Genomic DNA, 21,786 nt, shown 5'->3' with positions numbered 1-21,786 from the left:
CTTAGAAGCTGCCTCCTCCCCTCAGCCCCCTGTCCCTAGCGTATTACAGTATACTCTACGTATATGATACCCGGCATAGAATATGGCATAGTGTTGAGATGCGATGAGGTTGGGCGAGGATGAAGATGAGATGTTCGACGCGCCGTGTGCCACCATTTTAAATGTTTAATCCTCCGGCAACGTATTTTATTAACTTTTATTAACAAGATCAAATTAAACTTTGAACTTTGACAGCGTTTCAAAAAGCGAGGCGAATTAAAAATTTTAAAAGACCATAATTTTACTCGTTATAAGCCCTAAAAACTTTATATTCTTGAGCGCGCCGCATGTGTTCTCGCGAATAATCACGTTCTCTCGTACCCCCTCTCCCCCCTGCCTACTGCCTCGCCCTGGTCGCTGACTCTGGCCCCATTCTTCATATTCTTCTTCGTCCTCGTCGTCCTCTTTATCGTTGGGTTTTCCTCTCCATACACGAACGAACAGATACGAAACAACGCTATACGGTAATTTTTACCCCCCCTCGCCACCCTCACAACCGCATTTGACGTAGAGATATTTCGTCCACCATTTTCCTTTATATACGTAAAACGTGCGTGGTTTTACGATAGACGAGTTCTCATGCCTTCGCCTCATCGCTCGGCGACCTCTGCAGACTGCATGGCGGCGACAATCCCTTCAGCTCGGTCGTTTCCCTCTCTCTGAGTTTTTTTGGGTCGACTGGCCACCGTTAAAAATGCTATTTTACCGACCATTTGTTCGTATATGTTATAAGTACGTACGAATACGGATTTGTTTTTCAAACGCTTGTTTTTATTACTGGTATTTTGACCATTTTACGTACAATCATAGACGATGGCGATGGTCATTTTGCGAAAGGAATTCGCCAATCAGACGTGATATTTACATATGTAGAAAAATTCCTCGTCTGATGATCGCCTTTTCCCTCGTCCATCGAGTCATCGTCGTTACCGAACGTATTACACGTAGTACAAGATGGCTCTATTTTGGCATCGTGTAGTTGGGGGGACAGGGAAGAGGGTCTGTACAACAAGAGTAACGTACCGAGTATAGAAAAATAACGCGTACAGATGCGATTTCAAAATTGTACATACGAGAACGTAATACGAGTATGCCATTCCAGAGACGTGGTTATCGGTCCATGAAATAACCGAATATTCGAGCTATACGTACAATACGATGAATTTTTTTTTCTTTTTGAAACTTAGTTTACTTTTTTAACCGCACACACGTTTCTTCGTTCAGTTTTTTGGCTGTTTGACGATGACGAAAATGTGCAGCTAGCTGCTTTTTATCTCATCTTGACGCTGGGCAAGTGTCTCTGTAGGTATGTCTTTCGACATATTAATGTATGCGTATACTTTTTCCACAAGCAGAAAGATTTGCTCTGATAATCACGCCGATGTAAAACGTGCTGCTTATTTTTTCAACCCCGTATATGTACGTACGACGATATGCATGACGTTGTTCTGTTTACTGCGTAGGTAGGTAACTTACGTATCTCGTCTACGTCTGCTTATATATGTATTATACGATTTACATGTACTCGTAGGTGTAGTGTACGAAGCTGTAGCGTGACGTTTGACCGTCCAGAATCAGAGTTTTTCCAATTTTTCATACTCTTTGTAACCCTTATACTATGTGTATGTATGTTGTAGCTATCTACATTTGCGTCTCCTTTGTCAGTCTCAATCTGACAGGCACCTACACAGGTGCCTTATTTCGAGACGAGCTGATATCAACGTAAAGTAAAACGACGAGTAGAATGGGTTTTGTTTGAGAGGAGAGGGTAGAAGAGGAGAAATTGACGAATGTTTTCTGGAATTTAATTTTTTTGAAAAGCTACAGCACATCGACAGCTTATGATCTTCAGACAAAAGAACCAACTAATTTTCTGGTTTTCGAATAATTTTTTTGAAAATGCTTTTAAAAAAAAAGTATACCTAGGTATTTATTTAGTAAAAATAGTGAAAATCATGGCTCTTTTTGTGGGGGGGGGGGGAGGGAGCGCAAAGAAACGCAGTCCCCTCAAAGGACAGTTCCAAAATATCAAAAAAATTCCATTAAAATCAAAAAAAAAAATAAATGAATTTTAAAAAAATGAAAAAATAAATTTTGGTAACTTTTTCAAAAAATTTTGAATTTTTTTTTAGGTCAAAAGTAATTTTTGAACATTTACAGGGTCTGTGGCGTGGTGTTTTTCTCAGTCAGACTGAATTAAATCCTCGCCAGAAGCCAAGACATGGGAATAATTTGAACCCACAAAATGCAACATTCTTCTATGTACTTTTAAAAAAATAAACAAATCATTAACTTCCTCAAGTCAAAATAAACAAGAAATGTGATATCAGTTTTTTGCCTATTACAATAATTTTATTGAAGAAGCTATGAAATATGTACTTTCATTTAAAATTTAGCTATTATACAAGATGTTGAAATACAGAATTTTTTCAAAATGAAAACTCTGGTTTACAAATGGCTAGGCTACGTGGTGACCAAAAAATTCCGAAATCACTTGAAAATATCATAAGTATCTTACAGGGTGTCCACTCATTTCTGAAAATGATTTTTCCTGACTTTTCTAGGTTTTCCAGACCGATTTCTCCAATTTTCCAGATTCTTCTTCCCTGACTTTTCAGTAGTAAAATTCCAAAATTCCCTAACTTTTCCCTGACTTTTCCAGGTTTTTCGGGTTTTCCAGGCTTGTGGACACCCTGATTATAAATATCATAATACCTAAATCAAATTTGAAAAAAGAGAAACAATTTCTGGATTTTCAATTTGTGCGGAAAATAAAATCATTCTTAGCTCCCTCAATAATAATTTTGATTTGATATCCAGCCAAGGATCAGAATCTTTTTTGGGCCAAATTCTGATATTTTACTTCGTTGAAATCGTGAAAACGTGATTTTGGTGTTTTTTCTAAGAGTAAAATATCAGAATTTGGCCCAAAAAAGCCTAATTTTGAAAGTTACAGGAAAAATCAAATGAAAAATCATCGAACACTTGGCAGTGTAGGGGGCCAAAGCATGGCCTTATCGGGACTCCTCCTTTGATGAAAATTTAGGAATTGCTTTGAATCTAAAATTTGTACCTTAGCACTTACCTTGCACTTCAATTGAAACGAAAGTTACTTTTTTCATTTCCAAAAATATTTTTTCAAACAATAAAAAAACAATTTAATTTAGGTATTTTGATTTTTTTTTCTCAAAACACAGTGGTAAGAGGGGGGGTATGGAAATTGGGTACTTGACCCCTGGCAAAATGATGTGTCGTGGGGGGAGGGAGGAGAGAGGTGAGACTGAAATTGACCAACTTTTTTTGACTGGTTTTTTACCCCAAATTGCCCCTCTAGCATTTTTCATGCTAATTATAGCCAGATGCAGTTAGAACGAATTTTGCAAACGGGAGTAGGAAACAAAAATGTTGAATAATTTTAAATGTTCAAAAACGATGCTTTTATACTTGACAAAAAATTTGAATTGTTCTATCGCAAAGTTGATACTGAAATCCAAAATGAAAAATTCAAAATTTTTTTTGTGTTATTATTTGATTTTTTTTTAAGCTTTTGACATTTGAAAATCAAATTCAAAAATGAGAACAGGTACGAGTAACATTATCGATTTGGCTCGAACAAATCGAGGGTGTTAGAGCTTCAGAAACTTTAGAATTTGTGAGGCACAAAAACGTAATTTTCAGTATAAGAACTTTCAACACCAAAAATGTTGTGCTTTTGGTATTTTTAAATGGAATTTTGTACTTTTTTTTCGTTATTTTGCATCTTTTTCGCATTGGTATTAAGCTTATATGTAGATACGAGTATTAATTTGGTTATGTTTTTCAAATTTTTGAAATCAATTTTTATTCCTGAAAATTTTTCAAAAATTGTACAGTCGAACTCAAATTTGCCAAAACGGAGCGAGACCCAAAGTTTTGAAAAAATTGATAATTCGAAAAGTAAACTAACTGATGCAAAAACTTGATTTTTATAGCTTCGACATTTTACAATTTTAACAATAATTTTCAGGAAATTATGTTTTCAAAAATAGGAATACCCCCCCCCCCAGCGAAGCGAAGTCAAAAGGATCAGAAATTTAAAAATTTTCAAAACTAAAACAACATTATTTTCGATATGAGAAATCAATTTTTCAACCCTCACCCTTTGGCCATGGAAAATAAAAGGAAACTGATCTAACCCGAATCAAGGGAGGGCGAAAGCTGCGATTTTTTTTCAGAACATAATTTTTATATTTTCAAAAACGTCTAATTTTGGCAAAAATGAGAAATTATTGTTTCCGAATTTTTGGAAAAAAATAAGACATTTTTTGATATTTTAACAGAAAATGGGACTTTTTCTGGCAGTTTTGACAAGAATGCATTGGAAATGCCTTTTTGGGGGGGGGGGATGCAAGTAAAATAACATCATTTTTGATATGAGCGGTCAATTTTTCTTCTCTTCAACTTTGGTAGGAGAAGGAAAAAGGAAAATTACCTGACTAGAGCGAAGCGAAGGCGAAAAAATTAATAAGAACTCGTGGTTTTTGGTAAAATTCTTCAAATTTTCCTTCTTACACAATTTCTGCCCAAATTTCCCAACCAAAATTCCCAACTTTTCGACTACTTTTTTCTATCACGGTTGGGGGTAGGGAAGTGATGAGACCCCCCTACTGACCCTCCTCCCTCAGCACGTCATTGCCCCGCAGCCCTCAGCACGACTTCTGATTTCTCCAGAATCTTCAAAGAAAATAATCTTGCCCTCGTATTTTGAAACTAATCAGCAGTAGAAGTCGTTTATCATGGTATAAGAACGCCCCCCCCGTAAATTTTTTAGATCACAACCTCGCCCTTAACATCTTCAAAAGAGATTTAAAATTTCCATCTTTGATAGATTCCAATTTTTTTCTCCAACTTTAAAAGATTGACAAAACGCATATTTCCAGTTTTTCACCTTTTTTGTGCGTAAGTTTTTTTCAAAAAAATCGATATCACCATGTATCTTATGGATGACCTTCAAAAATATGAAAAACTCTTTATATAACTATTATAGAAAAGATTGAATCATCCAATTTTGAGAAAATGGGAGGGGGGTCGCTTTTAAAAACATATAAAACGATATGTCACACAATATTTGACATTTTTCTTATATTCGCCAAAATTTTTGGGCTCCGTACCCCTCATGGTTTAGAAAATCGCATCATGAAATGGATTTCTTTTTTCAAATTTTTAAATCATAGATCCAAAATTGAGCTTTCAAAAAATAGGTACTAGGTAGCTCAACTCTGAAGTTTCGAAATTTTTAGTGGATAGTTTTTGAATCTCATTTTTTTGAGGCACCTTTAAAAAACGCCATGTGTCAGTGGTTTTCCTTATAGAAATCTACGAAAACATTTTGAGCAAAATCTGTGCACCTAAGGCCCTAAATTGGGCCGATTTGACGTGGAATGGTCCTTAGATAATTTACGTCGTGAGTTTTCTGGTCATTTTTTTCGAACTATTAAATTAGATTATTTTTTACAAAAATGAACTATTGACATTTATAGCGTTGGATTAGCGTTTAAAATTTGATTTTTCACTAAGAAACGTGAGTTTCGAATTTTTCAAGGCTGTTAACTTCATTAAAATTTGAAACTGATCCAAAAATACCGATATCTCAATTTCGAGAATTTTGCAATTACTTGGGGTTTTTTTTGTACACTCTTCACGTGAATTGTACAACTGCAGGTACTTAATAATAATGTATTCATTATCTATACACCTATTAACCTTTATTTCATATGCACATCTGATTTTTTTTTTTCAAAAAGAAAGAGAAAGACAGCCGGAAATCCCACTTTTACATATTATAAGAGTAGTCGCAAAACATTCGCGAGAGATAAAAAAATTTGTTGGGGAATACCACTTTTATATGTACTAATTAACATTATATTATTATAAAACACCTACTACATACGAAGGTATATTATGTATTAGATAAGAAATACAGCCAAACAAGAAAAAAAGTTGGCAGATAACCTTGTTATCTTAGTTCAAAATTCTCAGAATCAAATTCCAGATCGTGAATTTATGTAAACAAACAGCTTTACGACAATTAACGACGTTCGCGATTGCACGTACGATGGCATCCCCGATTAGTATATAATGTGAGACGATCTAGCATTAGCATCATTAGTCGTCACTGTGCTTAAACCTGTTCGGTTAATACTAATTTTTGATAATTTTAAACTCTACGTTTAATTACCTACTACTTTGAAATCATGAAGCCAATCGTTGCTATTTACTTCGGTGAGTTTTTATATTGATTTTTAATAATTCTATAACTAACATTGCTTATAAATTAAAGTATTTTAAATATTTTTTTTTACTGATTTTTTTTTAATGATTAAAAATGTGCTTGATCATATAAATTGAGTGAATTTTTTGATAAATTTTGAGGTAGGAATTAGATCAACTTATTGAGAATTAATGCAATAGATCGTCTTTTCTATCAAAATTTCGATGTGAAAAAATGATCACTTCGTTAAAATTTTCTGATACTCGTATATTATTATATTTTAAAGTTCACTGATTAATAATATCGTAATTTTTTTATAAAACAATTAAACTGTGGTTGTTTAGCATGTTTTTGAACAATTTTTTTTCCAATTTTTAATTTCATTCGGTCTGAAAAAATCGAAATTCGTCGAAGCATTGGCCAACAATATTTTGGAAATTTTTCGACATAATTTTCTACTCTCATCACTCGATTCAATGCAATAATAATTTAAAGGATAAATTCGGTACAGAATTTAATCAAGAAGCTCACTACATTCAAGTATTTTTATCGTGTTTAGTGAAAATTTCGAATTCATACAAGAATTAATTTACTCTGTTTATGCGTTAAAATATTATTTCCGATTAAATATATTATGGAGGAAAATGATTACGTCATTATCTAATTTGTTTTTTTGCACAAATTCCAGCTCTTGTAGCTCTCTTCGTCATCTTCAGCTTCGCTGAAGCTACCATTTGCGCCAGAGATCGTCGTTCCGGTGGTCCCCAAAACTTCGCTAGCGTTGCTGCGATGAATGCTGAAAACGCTCGAGGTGGAGCATGTAAGTGTTTTTTTTTCAATCGTAATATTGAAATACTGAATATTAATTTCTTCAACTAAAAAATCTTTACGATTAGGTTTTTTTTAAAAAAATTATATCTAATGAATCATTTTCTTTTTTGCAGACACCTTCGTGCACAATGGAGCTTGCTAAATACCGTTGAAAACCATCCGTTATGTCATCACTCATCAGTTATCATTATCAGCAAGTAAAAAATAAAACACGTAGATTAAAAAATTAAATCAATATAAACTCTGTAGTATACCTGTGTAAAACCAAAATAATAATAAATCCATTTTTTTCAAATTAATCCGCATTCAAATTTTAATAATTTAATATCAAGTTCAAATGCGAAGAAGGTAATCTTCTAAATTTTCAGTTGCAAAGTGTTATTAATGCTATATTTCTTCGATAATTCTGATTTACTTACATAATTCTGAAAATTCTTCAGCCTTCGTTTAGAAAAATAAAAAAAAAGTCATAGAGTCTACGAGACCTCGAAAAAAAAACATGAAATAATATTATGATCAGCATTATTTTCTAAAATTATTTTGTACAGTTCTCATAACCATCCAACGTTCGAAAGAGATTCAACGTATGAATAATTCTAAAAATTGTTTTAAAAAATTAGAAAATTAGACTGTGAACTGTTGAGTATATTCCAAAAAAAAAGAAGAAAACGAAAGTTCGACATCATTACTTGTATAAAATCTTGTATACAATTTCATCACCAGAAAATTTGTTCTATTTTCCCCTCTATTAATTTATATGTAGTAGGAAATGAGAAATTAAAAGCCACAAAACACAGATTTTTATTCATCTTTTCCAACAACGTTGACAGTTCACATGGAAAAATGTTCACATCGCGACCAAATTACGTAGAATGCAACAAGGTCAAGTGATTGCAATTGCATTGACGTCATTACGTGAGAGAAAACGTAGGTACAATGCTATAAAATTACTAATGCAAAGTTAATATATTATTTTACAGCAGAAGCGTACCTTCTACAATTACATAACATCTTCGAGATTTTTTTTTTGGACAAAATCCAATTTAGGAATTCAGCAATTGACGACAATTGCGTTTATGTCGTAAATTATAATTTATAAAATACACTCACCCATTCTAAAACGTAGACTACTTGGTAATATCTACGAATGTGTTCTTTTATTGTTGCGGAAAAATTGTACTCACCTGAAACACAGAAAAAAATTACAAATTAATTCACGTTGAAAAACTGAAAAGATCGAGGCTCGAGGAAGAACTGAAGGTTTGAATTCCATCTAAAATATAGAATTAATATATTTGAATTCGAAGCCTTAGACAACCTCACAAGTCACGAACGACGCATCGCACATTATTTTAAGTATTTTGACCATATTTTTGGATACTGATTGGGAAGGGGGAGGGGGAAGGACAGTTTAAAAGAATAAGATCGAAAAAAATAAGCCAAAATTTTTGAACATTAAGTAAACTCTATCCGATTTCAAATTTTTAGTGAGCCTCGAGGTATTTGAGATTCCTTTTTAAAAATCCGTAAGTTAAAAAGAGAGAAACAGGTCTTCGGGGCAATTTTTTCAAATTTTAAATGGTTATAGATTTCAACTTTTTCATACATTACGAAAATTTAAATTTGAGTTTTCATCTTGAAAGATCAAATTACGAGCATTTGAAATTTCAATGCGGATCTTGAATTACGTATCTACTTCACTGTTTCCTGAAAGGCTCTGCAAGCAAGTTTTTCTCGAAGATCAACGGAAAAAATTAGTTGATATTCAAGCTCAGCGTCATGAAATTATCAACTGTTGATATGCCACTTTACTTTGGAGTTATTTTTTTCTAAAATTTAGGTATCATATTTTTTTGGGGGAGGGGAGAATTTTGAGTTTCGACCGAAATCGGGGCTTTTGAACCCTTCATAGAAAGAGAGGTGAAAATACCGTATTTGAAAATCAATTTGTTGAAAATTTTTTTATAAATTTCCAAACGAAACCATTCAAAACTTTTATATTCATCATGAAAAGTCTTAAAAATTTGACAATCTCACAAAAAATCGTCGAACCCTCCCTCCCCCCAAACCTTAAGCAGATCAGCGGTAGTGGAATGCGTGTCGAATGAATTGCGTACTCGGTTCGCCGTAAATACGAAATCTAACGTTTTTCTACCAAAATCATGAATGACGATTTGGTTCACTTGGAATAGGTATTTTGAAACAACGATTATAGGTACTCTTTCAATTGAAAAAACGATGCATTTAACACAATCCTCTACTCCAAAATTGACTTAGTCCCCTTTTTACGATTTTTCTAATGCTGGAAAATGATCACACGTACAATAAATATACTCGTATCAAATATAGGCACAATAGTTCAAAGTTATTATGTATTTGAAAATTTTAAACACTATATGAATTTAGTTGAAAAATGGAATCTAAAAACACCTTTTAAGGACACAATAGCCCCCAGAATTGATCAAACTTTTTTTTTTAAATCGAACTGAAGAAGTAATAAATTTTATTACTTTGAAAGCACACTGACAAGAGAACCTCGACAACTCCGATCGAGCTGGAATTTGCCTCACTGAAAGAACAAGGTCACCAAGACCTAAGAACCAAATTTTCAGCTGCCGAAGTCGAATTTACGATTTTTTGCGAATTTTTAAAAATTGCCAAAATAGCCACACTTAGAGACAAAAATCTGAAACTCGGTTTGTATACTAAAGTCAACCCCCCTCCCCCCAAATCGATTGCCACCATCTTTGGATCGATCTGCACTCTGGAACCTCCAGCAACAGAAGACGTTGTAATCAACTTCGGCAGTTGAAAATTCTATTTTTTTATCGATCGTTGACTTTGACCTCCCCACCCCCCCCCCCATCACTCCATTACTCACAACAAGGTCGAACGCCCAAAGAAAACTCAAAACGATGAATGACGTATCGTTTTCTAGGTATTCGAGGAAGCTAGGTTGTAAAAATTCGTTTAGTTTTGTTATTTCACACCCCCCCCCCCCCCTTCCTCATCAAATATTGTATAAGATCACAACGTGAGGAAATCAAATATGACGTGTGACGTGTCGGTTGCCATGTTTTCGAGGGTCCTGGATTCGAATATGAATGTAATTCTTTTCATTTGGCCATCCCTTACCCCCTCCCTTTCATGATTGACAAGGTTTAAATATTAAAAAAATCAAAACGACATGTGACGTGTCGTTTGTTAGGTTCCCAAGAACGCTAAGCTCAAAAATTCAGTTATTTTTTGAACACAGCCCTTCGCAGTATCCCTCCAACTACCCTCATTTTGACAGAATAGACTGAAAAAATGAAAATATAGTGTGACATATCGATTCCTACTAATTCGAGGTCGCTGAATTCGAATATCTGGTCACTTTTCAGATTCGACTCTTCAGTGCTGCTCCCTTCCCATGGTTTCTTACTTCTTTCAAAATGAGGGAAGTACATTTTCCGATTACTTTTCCTTCTAAATTTTTATACTTCAATATGTATACAATCTCAGTCCAAATATTTTTCCAAGTTACTACATCTTTTTTTCAATACGTTTAGTTCCATTTATTATGATTTGATTATTCTTCTTACTTGAAATGCAACGTAGGATATTAGATATACGTTTCTTCAACTCTACCTCGTTTCTTCTTTACCATTATCGTACATTCGTACTTCAGAAAGAAAAAAAGCCAAGTAAAATGCTATACGTATATTCTTGAACAAAAAGAAAACATTTCTTAGAATTCAAATTTCAAACCCATACCTCTTTGCTTTCGTTCTGCTCTGCTCTGTCGTTTCATTCAATATACCACAACTCCGCATAGGTAGGTAGGTACCTACTCCGAGCAATGCACTTACTCAACGTCAGCACACATCTTTTCGTATTTGTTATTTACTCGTATATTTGGCGTGTTCTTCACATACCTTTTGGTATTTTTTCGTATTTATAAATACACTCTCTATACACATAAAGATATTATAAAAATATAAATACGATTTAAAATGCACGTTATTTAAACTTTTCATCATTTTGCCCCCTCGTCTGCCTTCTCCACCCACCACATACACTAACTATATTGCGAGCTACTGCAGGAGCCGGTACGTAAAATGAAATTGAATTCCGATTCATTTGAATAGATGGCGAAAGCTCGCGAGTTTAAAAAATCACCCTTGTTTGAGAGATGAGAAATATACACGTTGAAGTGAGCGAGAGAAAATTAGAATCTCGAATATAATGCCGAAGGTGAACTCGTCGCTGGCAAGAAAAGCTCGCAGCAGCTAGCGTGCGCCAATACAACACAACACCGGTGGGGGGGAGGGGGCTAGAGGGGCGACGGCGTTGAAAAGCGAAGTAAAAGTGTATTTTTAAAATACATAAAAAAAAATCCTCTTCAATAGGATACGTTAAAATATTTTTAATTTCTTTTATTGACAAGAAGCCGAGAAAAAAATTTCATGTTGTATACATTTTAGTAAGTATTTCGAAATAACCTTTTTTTTCTTTTTTTTTTCAACTCAGTATTTGTATTTCTTTGAAATTAAAAATACTTCGAATAAAATATTACGTATTTTTGCGCGCAAATTCTTTTCTCGCCGTTATTTACTTTAGGTTTTTTTTTCCTCCTCCTCTTCTTCTCTTCTCTTTCTTTTTAATTATGATTTTTCAATAAAATACAAATCGAAGTGAAAGTTATTTCCGCGTATACTGCGAGTAGGTATTTGCGGTATAAGCGATGAAAAAAAATAAACGTTCCTACGAGAAATTCCCTTTTGAGAATATTTCGCCGAAGTGTTCTGCTGTATACACGAACGATGAGGGCCGAAGGGTGAATTTTCATATCATTTAAAATTTCTATAAACATGATTTAGAGGTAGGTATACCTGGATTGCGACGTCAAAACGTTGTATTTTTTTGTACCCAGCAACAGCGGCGAGAGAGACAAAAAACCAGAAAAAAATGTTCGTGGTTGCGACGACGACGACGACGACGACGATCTTATTTCTATAAAGCCGGATTTTTCAAATGTTATAATTTTCAATAGCGAAAGATTTCCCACTATTCAAATATTTTTAGATTTATTAAAGAAAAGAAAAGAAATGCAAATAGGCGTCAGCGATTGAAAAGGTATAAAATCTTGCCACAGATGATTTTCTATAAACTGTATTTGCAGGATGGGGAGGGCAGGATGTTCTTGAAAATTAGCACAGAATTCCTCCTCTTTCTATCGCATCCCCCCTCCAAATATTTTTCAAAAAATTGATATACTAATATGTATTTTTCATTTCAATTATTTAAATAATTCACACCACTGTATGAAAAGGACCTTTTGAAGATGATGAATGAAATATATGATGAAGATGTGCTACCAAAGGACTTCAAAACAGTAAACTTTGTAGCAATACAAAAAAAGAGTAACTCACAAAAATGCTCAGAATACGTATAGAACCATCGCATTAATGAGCCACATATTAAAGCTGCTACTCACCATCATAATTGCCAGAATAGTAGAGAAGATTGATGAGAACCTCAGTGAAACTCAATACGGCTTTGTAGCAAAGAAAGGGACAAGAAATTAAACACTCTCATACTTTAAAGATCGCATACATTGGCCTATTTCACTCTAATCTGAGCTATGGAATAGCACTTTGGGGTGGTAATCACAGCCTACTCCATTGTGTACTTCTAATACAAAAAAGAGTTCTACGAATAATGTTTCAAAAACATCCAAGAGAATCATGTAAACCAGTCTTTATTGAAAATAACATACTGCCAGCTCCATGTGAGTACATTCTTCAATTATGTATTATGGTAAAGAATGGAATAATAAATCTCAAGGTACCTTCTCATACATATGAAACAAGATTTAGAAATTTGGCTATAAGTGAAAATTTAAGAACAAAAATTATGCAAAATAACATTGATTTCATGGCCTCAAAAATGTATAACAAAATACCACAGGAACTAAAAAATATAGCATCCAAAAAACTTTTTAAAAATAAACTCAAATATTGGCTATAGAGATACCTATGCGTTCTACAGTAGAAATGTTGTAGCTAGATTAATAAGTTGTTTCCTTACTGTAATTTTTATAATCTGTTGTTCTTTAATCTTTATTATTATTATTACTATTTTTTTATGATATTTCATTTCAAACTCACTATTGTTCTCACCAAAGGGGTATTTTACTTTTTACTGTGTTTTCATGAGCTGTATCTTATAATCTGTTGTTTTTTTTGTTTTAATTTTTTTTTCTTCTTTTTTGTGGTTTTCTGTTTTTTTCCTTTTTTCCCTCATTTCAAACATATCTTACAAAAGAGTATTTCTGAACACTTTGTATAAGGTGCACCGGGGCAAGTCAGAATGATTTTTCGCAATTTCAACTTTGACCTGCTGTTACTCCCCTTCTAATTAACCAATATGGATCAAATTTATTATGTAGGTTCCCATAAGGGTTCCTAACCTATGGTGAAAATTTAAGCGCGATTGACACAGTAGCTTTCGCTCAGTGGAATAAAATATAAACTGTTCTAAACTGTTCTGACTTCCCCCAATTTGGGGGAAGTCAGAACAGGCTAAACTTTGCAGAGGCGTAGATCACAAACGGAGCGTCCTAGAAAAATTGCATAATAACAAAATTGTAAAGAATTTAATTCTCTTTGAGATCATTCTCATCAGATTTTCACTAGGACGCAAGGTTCGTCCGCTATATGCGAAAAACTAAGAAATAGAAAGTCTGTATTTTAGAACAAATTCAAAACAAGTTCAAAACAACAACAAAATACAATTGAACCAAAGACACCTAAAATGAAACTGAATCGCGAAAATTTTTACGCCGTGATGAAGTAGGGGTAGTACTCTCAAGTCACCTTTAGTGGCACTTCGCCAGATATAAACCTCTAGGCGCTAGAGCAAGTTTTCTAACTTACCCCAAATTCTAACTTCCCCAGGTGCACCTTAATTTAATTACCTATCTGTATTTTCAAATCACTTTTTTTCCCCTCCCGTAGTACTGTGTTAATATGTTAAAATTGATATCTAGTTTATTGACATTGTAAATACAGCTAAAGCTGTCTACTGCAATAAATGATTTGATTTGAGATGCAATAGCTCTGCTGAAAATTATCATTCAGAGATCACTGAATGCTAACAAAGAAATAATTGCATGTTTTATCGATTATAAAAAAGGCATTTGATCGTGTTAACCACAAGAGGATGTTGAAGACCCTAAAGAAGTACAACGTTGATGACAAAGACCTGCAAATAATAAGGAATCTGTACTGGGAACAAGAGTGTAAACATCAAAATTGGAGAATGGAGATATATACTCGGAGAACGGATGTGCTATAAAAATAGGTGTGAGGCAGGTATGCCCTCTACCACCTAGGCTGTTCAACTTGTATGCAGAGAAAATTATGAGAGAAGCAAGAATTGAGAGAATGGGACTGAAGATCAATGGCAAAAGAATTAATGAAATGAGTTATGCAGACAACGAAGTGATTCTTGCTGGAACTGAAGCGCAAATGCAGGTAAAGATCAAAAGTATACACAGCGCTGGATTAAAATACAGAATGAATAAACTCAGGCAAGACCAAGGCTATGAAATTCACTAAGAGAGAAGATAAAGAGGTGAAATCAACATCAGAATCAGAACACAAGAAATTGGAAGCATAAAATTAGTTTGGATATCTTTTGGTGTAGCACAAGCAATGCTGAAGTTGATGGAAAAGACGAGATCTCTAATCCGTCACTTGCCCACATGACAATTGTTGACACCAATGTCGATACATGACGGTTGAGAAGTTGCTATCAAAATCGACCGTTGTCTCCCTTCATTTCTTGTCTCGACAAGGTCTCAACATTGGTGTCATTTTTTCGAGTGTAAAAGCGGCACATTTTGATAGAAAATGTGCGAAATGTGCCCAAAACTCTTTTTTTGATTCAAGTAAAATTATTCTCAAAAACATTTCACCCTACACAATTTTTTTGGAAGAAAAAAATTTGCCATGGGTAGGGATCAAACCAAGATTGCCACTGCCCTACTCGCTTCTGTTGCATTCTCCAACTACTGAACTATTGCTGCTGTTGGATAGAGAGGCCTTAAAAGAATACACAGTCCATTTTATTCTGGACTTGGAACATTTTTCTTATTTGTTGTCAACTCAGGCATCCATAAATGAGTCGGCAATACCTCAAAATTTCTAAAAATATTTTTAGATCTTGTAATTGACAGCAACTGGATGGTTGATGTCGATTACTGGATCTACAGAAGTATCTACTCAATGACCACATTTTGTAGATACTTTTGAAGACCCTATAATCAATATTGAAATTCAGGTCGTCTTGTCGATGCCAAAGTTGAGGATAATTGAGGCGGTGGATAGCAGAACGCAATAACTCCAAAATTACGAAAATTGAGTTAGATATCTATCCTTATGTAAAATTCAACGGGGAATCCATTCTTGGTGTCAGATTTTGTCCATCAGTTGAATATCATAGCGAAATCGAGGAAAACAAGTCTGATTTTAGAGCTAAATGCATTAAAAAATGAGATTTTGTTTGCAAAACGCAATAACTCCACTACTTTTTATACATTTCAGTTGCGCAGATGTGGTAACACTGTTTTTTTTCATAGGGTAGATACTGAAACTCATTGGGTAGGAGTTACTAAAAAAAATTGTGCTTTCATTCCCACTCTCTGAATGCTATATCACAGACAGGAATTGTTTGAATTTCGCATTCCAGTTTTGTATTGAAAATTTTTGATTAAACATACTTTTTTTCTATAATTTTTCAATTTCTACAAATAAAAAATACGTTTTTTTTTGCAGAAAAACACCCAAAAAAAAATTTTGCGTTCAAAACGCAATAACTTTTTTTTCTTTTCCTCTCTGTGCTTACCCAGGTGACCAAAATTTTGAAATTGAGTGGAAATTTTATTTATGGCACCCTCCCCTTTCATTTGACACCAATTTTGGAACTCGACCCCCCACCCTTCCCCTCCTGACCATTTTTCCTAATTTCCCCAAAAAAAAGCAAAAATGGAGTTATTGCGTTCTGCTATCCACCTCCTCAATTATTAGATCGACAAAAGTAACTATGCAAGATGAAAATTTTGTAGATGCTTTTGTCGATCTTATAGTTGACATTAACTTTGTATCAACAAGACAACCTGAATTTTGATATCAATCATCAGGTCTACAAAGGTACCGCCAGAGCTGAAAACAGTTATGCTACCCACTAACTGGTATCTGGTTAAAATACCGGTGAACCCGATAGTAGCTGGTATCGAGTTGATTCCAGCTACAGATAGTAGCGTATAGTGAGCACAACCCGATTGCTTTCGCACTTAGTCTGCTCACACACCTCAACATTTGATAATGCGTAAGTGGGAGGAGTTACATTTTGGCACCTGTCATAGGTGCGTGTGATTGACGTTTGACAGTGATTGTTGGCAACAATGATGTAATGCCGATACACCCGCTACTCATACAACATGCTACCAGCTACAATGTGAACCGGTGTGAAATTTTTTCAACTCACCACCAGCTACTACCAAGCAGTGGGAATTTACAGTATGAGTACAGTAGTTACCCGCTGTTAGCAAGTACCATTTTCAGCTCTGGTACCTACAATATATTGACATCTTGCAGATGACTGTAGATACAAATGTACACAGCAATGGCGACCATCAGAATTTCCATCATAACTTGAAAATAGTGTCAATTTTTAATCAATTATCGTAAATGTAGTTAGATTAACAACTTTGTGGATAATGTTCCAACCATTTTCAATCAACAATCATGTAAAATCATGTTGATACTTTTATCGAGGCTACTGATGATCTCATCAGTGCTACACGGGTTGGAGCGCTGGTAATGACGTTAGAGATCAAATTAAGGATCCGAATGGCAAAAAGTGCGTTCAATAATCTCATCAATGTGCCACATATGGACCGTTCTGAAGTATTCTTGTGAAACATGAACCATGAGCGCAGAATATGAAAATAAAATATCTGCTTTCGAGATGTGGTGCTACCGAAGGCTACTGAAGATCTCATGGAAGGACTTCATCACCAATGCAGAAGTCCAGGGAAGAATGAAAAGTACCAACAGAGGATATCAAAAACAGGAAAATGAAGTATATTACACACAAAATATGAGAAAACAGTAGGTATTTTCATGCTAGCGGTACAAGGAAAATTTCAAGGAAACATGATGAGAGGGAGAAGACGATCAGAGCTGTTGACAACAAACTCGCCAGCTAACTCTCCCTGCAAAATCCTGAAAGAAACTATCAAATACTCTAGAAACCGATCGATATACTTAAACAGATGGAATCAGATGTACACTATCTCTTGTAAAGGAGCTGCGACCACAACGACGACGAATTCAGAGTGGGAAAGAAGAGCACTAAAAGACTAGAATTTAATTCGTCAAAAAAAAAAAATCCCCCTTAAAAAAGACATTCAAAAGCTTCACAGTAAGTAATTCTAAGTATGACAAATAAGAAAAAATAAACTGAAACAAAAGAGCGAGAAAATTGCTCTCATAGTCATTTTTTTCTCCCTAAATTGCTCCACTCCCCCATTTACACGATACGGTAACAAACAATTATTGAATATTTGAATAGGTATCTCGTCGTAGTACTTATACAAGGGAGAATGGGCGACAAGCAAGACACGTGCTAGAGAAACGTGAAAATAAAATGTAAGTCGACTACAGCACGGGGACTAGAGTTGTTTTGGGTGACAGAGGCAGAGGCAGAGGCAAAACAAGCAGTATAGCAACAACAACAAGACGAAATAATTCTAACCACAACGATCGTTTAATAACTCGGAAGAATGAATTTACACGGCGGCGTCTAAAAGGTGGCGGTAGGCTTCCGTTTTTCTTGTTAACCCGCGGTCTCGCGGTTAAATAATTCAAATTACAACCAGATAAGCGTAGCATAAATAATAAAACGTTATCTTTAAAACATTCGCCTCGACGCGAGCGAGGGTGCGGACGACACAGGGCACAAGGCGAAGCAACGACGAGGGTGCCCTCACATCCGACCACCACGCGCCAGTCGTTCTTCTTCCTCGTGAAACAACAACAACAACAATAATAAATTGGCCAAATGGTAACACTGCTCGGCTCCTTCCTTTTTACAAATATACTACACCTAGACCTACACGTATTTTCGCTGCGGAGTGCGAATGGATGGTGTGTTCTTCTTATATTATACATTATAAACAAGCCCACGACGAGAAGTATACACGAGCGCCGTTCTATGCCGAGATTATCCCCCACACCCCATCCTCTCCCTACATCCATCTCATCGACCAATACACCCTGAGAGATAAAACCATTCAAATTATGTACACTATCATTTTTATGTAGGTACACGTACTGTACACCTTAGGTACCTTACCTCTATACATATACTTTCAACTTGTTCCTTATTCTCACCCTCCCTTCCTCCTCCCATTCATCTCTATCTGCGTTCCTTCTGCATAAAAACAACAAATCGCTGCCGAGAAGAAAAAATATTAATAAACGTTTATCACCTGGAAGTGCGTGCACGATGTTACCTTCCCCCTTACTCACCTCAGCCTATTTGTTTCAACTTCTTCCCATACAGTATACTGAAATTTGAGAACTCGTACACGTATACAGGGTGTCCTAATAAAAATTTGCCTGAGCATAGTCGTTTTGTACTTTTTTCTTTTAGGAAATTCTGAAGAAGTGAAGGTGGGCGGTCTTGGGTAATGGCAGCCAAAATGGACGGTACCTAGTACATACTTGGGTATCAGATGAACATGCCAAAAATTTCAGACCTCCAATCCCTGCGAGAGCATGGATCTGAGGTTTTCCAATTTTGAAAAAGTATGACATTTTTTATGATGAAAAAAAAGTTTATCCATTTTTAAATCGTATTTGGGTGACAAATAGTCGGGGAGCCCACTTAAGGATAACTAGCACCCCCCTGTCGATCCTCCGGGTAAACTTTTTCCTTAAAGAGGAAATCCTAAGGAACATTTCTAGCCCTTGTACTCAAAAAAAAAGTGGCCCTACTTACAAAATGGCGGCCATTTTGATTGACAGGTAAGCCGAAATCGCAGATTTTATGTTCCAACATAGGACTTGCACAAAATTTTTCAAACTGTACAAAGGTAGATCGAAATATCAAGCAAAAATTTATCACCTGTCAACATTTCAAGTGCTAAAGTGCGTTTTTCGATTTTTGGTGAATTTTTGAAAATCTTTAGGCCAAAATTGAGGGGAAAAAATCAAAATTTTACCAAATTGACTAAGAAAGCTGAAATTTGGGACACACCCCATTTTCGACATGATAAATCGATTAGAAACTATTTCAAACTGTTTTGAGCAGTTTTGGAGCCTCCAGCAGATTTTCAAAACTCGAAATTCCCACAAAATTTTACCAAAATGGAGTTGGAAAGCTGAAATTTATTCTGCAAACTAATTTCAATGCACTATGAAGCACTGCAGGGGAATTTCAAGTTGTTTTGGAGCCTCCGGCGACTTTTTGATAATTCCTGGAGCCTCCAGGAGATTTTTGAAATAAATTTCAGCTTTCCAACTCCATTTTGGTAAAATTTTGTAGGAATTTCGAGTTTTGAAAATCTGCTGGAGGCTCCGGAACTGCTCAAAACAGTTTGAAACAGTTTCTAATCGATTTGTCATGTCGAAAATGGGGTGTGTCCCAAATTTCAGCTTTCTTAGTCAATTTGGTAAAATTTTGATTTTTTTCCCTCAATTTTGACCTAAATTTGATTTTCAAAAATTCACCAAAAATCGAAAAACGCTTTTTAGCACTTGAAATGTTGACAGGTGATAAATTTTTGCTTGATCTTTTGATCTACTTTTGTACAGTTTGAAAAATTTTGTGCAAGTCCTATGTTGGAACATAAAATCTGCAATTTCGGCTGATCTGTCAATCAAAATGGCCGCCATTTTGTAAGTAGGGCCACTTTTTTTTTTAGTACAAGGGCTAGAAATGTTCCTTAGGATTTCCCCTTTAAGAAAAAAGTTGCCCCGGAGGATCGACAGGGGGATGCAATTTATCCTTAAGTGGGCTCCCCGACTAAAATTCATTGAAAACCACTTTCGAGCTTTCAAACAAATAAAAAGGACAAAAAACGCCTAAAAATCTGCATCATTTGACAATTTCCTAAATGTATTTGGATACGACTTCAAGAATTTTTGGAACTAATCCGAAAGTACTCGTATGTATGTACTTACAAGTGGTTTTTTTTAAAAATTTTTTACACTTGATGCTTTTTCTTATTATGGGAGCTGGAAGGGAGAGAGGAGAGAGGGGAGGGAAGGGAAGCGAGCGAGAGGGGAGGAGGGAGAAGGAGGGAAGAAGTGAAAACAGGAGGGTTGATTAAAATTTTTTCAACACAAATATGACAAATAAGACCCAAAAAATTGATCATTTTCAAACAATAAATCCTGGAAACATGGGATTTGATATGGATATTTCCGATTATTTTTTTATTCACTTTCACTTTCATTTTCTGGTAAAGTGCATAAACAATATGTCTTTTTTTTCTCGATTGACTCGACCTGATTTGAATGTTTTATTGCTACCAGTAAAATATCATTTTTCAACAAATTTTTGTCTTGGATTTTTTTTTTTAGAAAAAAAAAACATGAAAGTAGACAAATTACTGCTTCAGATAAAAAAATAAATCCTCAAAAAATGACCTAACTGTAAAAAAACACCTACACCAAAATCATTTTATTTGATTTTTTTTTTCTCGATATAAAGAAATTTAAATTTAAAATGACACAAACGAATTTGATAAATAAATTGGAACGAAAACTCGAGTAAAAATGTCCCAGCTTCCAGATAAGAGTGATAGGTAGGTAGGTACCTAACAGAAAAAAATTTGTCACATTGAACTTTTTTACATAAACTAGGGTGTCCGCCCCCTGGGCTGCTCCGCAGCCCCAACCTCGGCTCGCGACCCTCCCCCACAAAAAAGTTGAAAATATTTCCCCTGAAAGTTCAAAATTGTTGATGAAGTGGTTTTCTCCAATGTAAAAAATCCTTCATCTCAAGGTTTCCATTTTTAGTTTCAGTTTTCAATTCAATTTCAGTTTTTCTTTATTTAGATGTCATTCAATTTTCTTTGTTTAAATTCACATTTATTATTATAATTTTTTCTTTTTTTCATGTTTTACTTTCAATTTTTTGTCTTCAGTTTTATTTTTGTACTTTTTCTTGATGTCAGTTTTTCAATCAATTTTAGTTTTTTTTTTGTTTTGATATCCTTCAATTTTTTTCTCCAATTGTTTTTATATTCATCATCATCATCATCATTTTTTCTTGTTTTTATTCATCAATTTTTAACATTTATTCTTCTTCATTCCATTTTCATATATCTAATTTTTTATTGGATTTATCAAATTCCCATAACTTTTCTGTTATCATTTTTTTATTGTTTTATTTTTTGTTCATTTTTTTCATTTGTTCATCATGAATTCATTTTTATTCCTATTTCAACCATATTTGTTTTATCTCACTTCAATACATTTTTTTTGAGGGGGGGGGGCATTTTTTTCTCAGCTTTCATTTTAATTTTCAAATATTTAAATTTCCTTCATTTCTTTTTTTGTTTTTCAACGATTGAGTTTGTTTATAAAAAGTTAACTACGTTTTTG

At 34.6% G+C, this 21,786-nt stretch overlaps 1 protein-coding gene and 1 long non-coding RNA gene across 2 annotated transcripts in view; one reads left to right on the top strand and one right to left on the bottom strand.

Moving 5' to 3' along the window:
* LOC135846515 (uncharacterized) overlaps positions 1-21,786 on the bottom strand; it is a 540,933-nt gene that overhangs the window by 177,850 nt on the left and 341,297 nt on the right. The gene's annotated exons all lie outside the window — the stretch shown is intronic.
* Positions 6,140-7,419, top strand: LOC135846517 (uncharacterized). The gene is made up of 3 exons (XR_010558972.1): positions 6,140-6,300; positions 6,978-7,109; positions 7,234-7,419. It is a non-coding gene; the product is annotated as an uncharacterized LOC135846517 (long non-coding RNA).

This window comes from Planococcus citri, chromosome 5, assembly GCF_950023065.1.
Source record: "Planococcus citri chromosome 5, ihPlaCitr1.1, whole genome shotgun sequence".
Taxonomy (NCBI): Eukaryota; Metazoa; Arthropoda; class Insecta; order Hemiptera; family Pseudococcidae; genus Planococcus; species Planococcus citri.
The sequence above is the reverse complement of the archived record's forward strand: the minus strand, read 5'-3'. Positions and strand labels throughout refer to the sequence as shown.